The sequence below is a fragment of the Crocuta crocuta genome, unplaced genomic scaffold (assembly GCF_008692635.1).
Source record: "Crocuta crocuta isolate KB4526 unplaced genomic scaffold, BGI_CrCroc_1.0 scaffold1557, whole genome shotgun sequence".
Lineage (NCBI taxonomy): Eukaryota > Metazoa > Chordata > Mammalia > Carnivora > Hyaenidae > Crocuta > Crocuta crocuta.
Genome location: NW_027530692.1, coordinates 36,291 through 37,780, shown reverse-complemented (window position 1 = coordinate 37,780; position 1,490 = coordinate 36,291). Strand labels below are relative to the sequence as shown.

General features: G+C 54.7%; 1 pseudogene; it reads left to right on the top strand.

Moving 5' to 3' along the window:
- Positions 1 to 1,490, top strand: part of LOC144235686 (centriole and centriolar satellite protein OFD1-like) — a 28,340-nt pseudogene that overhangs the window by 22,342 nt on the left and 4,508 nt on the right.

Sequence of the window (1,490 nt, the reverse complement as noted above, 5' to 3'; positions counted from 1 at the left end):
GTGAATGGGGGCCTGGATGGGCTTTGAGGGCATATAAATGAAAAGTGCATTTTCAGTTTTCAGAACTTTTTAGATTTCAGGGACTGTGAGATAACCCGGGTTAGAAAAGAAAGCCCATGAAGCCATAGCGGTACAAGCAGGCTCTCCCTAAACGTTAGCTGGGACTGCAGCTTCAGAAACTGTTGAACGTGCATATTTGCCCTTTAGGTTTTCATCTGTGCGAAATACTGCTCTCGGTCTCCTCTAACTCTGTTGTCTACCTTTTCCCGTCCTTTCTCACACGGTCGTTTTGTAATCCGCAGCTCTAGAGAACGAGGTGTACTGCAACCCAAAGCATTCTCTGCTCGATCGTTCCATCAGCGGATTAATGGGTGGCAACGTGGCGCTGCCTCGCGATGGTGACTGCAGCGGGGATTTTTTGAAAACCGCTTTCAGACAGGAAAAGGCTGACGGCGGGCACCATGGTGTCAAGGATCACAAGTTACCTAAACGCGAGTGCCAAGGGTAGTTCCCCGATTCTGACCTTGAGTTTGTAGCCAACACCAAGGCCATGGTGAAAGAGCTAGAGAAAGAGGCCAAACGTTTGGAGAAAGCTTTCCAAAGCTACTATCTGAAGAGTTACTCCACACCTCCCGGGAAGCCTTTCAGCAGACAAGAGCCCGCTGCCCCTATCCCCCGTGCACTCGACAGGAACGCTCCAGAACGCCTCTTCCAGTTCCCCAGGAAGTCGTGCTTCCGCGGAGGACGCGGCCGTCGCTGAGCAGCCCGCGGCTGCAATGCCAGAGGAGGAAGGGAGCAGCGGTGCACGGGCGCGGCCACGCAGGGGCACCCCCTCCCAGTGCCTCTCCTCCACTCCCCTGCCCAAGGCGAAAAGGATCCTCTTTGGTAAAATGTGTCTGGAAGGTGAGCTGCTACCAAGACGGTTGCAGGATGCTCCACCAGCGGAAGCTTCTGGTCCTCAAACGGCCTCTGAAAGGAGCTGGAGAGCGGCCTTGGATGGCAGGGAGGGCAGGACCGCGCCTAGCAGAGTCCGCACCCCGGCAGCCTGTCCTCTCTCTCACGCTGCCTTTCCTGGCTAACAGTGGCGTCTCCCCTATGTGGCAGGGGTGCCCAGGGAGGTAGTGAGGTAGTGTCCCATTCTAGCATTGTCCTTGGCACGCTGACCCAAGCAGAGTGACAGTGGCTTTTACCTTTACCTCTGGGGAGTCACTTATGTTTTGTTATCGCTACTGCAGTTAGGTTCTTGCACCCTTAGGTTTGTGCATCACTTATGTGTCCTGCCCAACTGTTCACAGGGATAATGGAGTTCGTTTTCAAGGTGATGGAACATTTTAGAAACCGTGTTGCTGGCTTCTCCTTGCAGTTTGTCACAGTCAAGCCTCTGCCCCTTACTCAGGTATGGACACATCCCATGCTTCGGGCTGCAGCCCCGGTCCTGACAGAATGCCCCAGCCATCACACCCCGGGTCCAGGCACGGCCTTTCTATCCA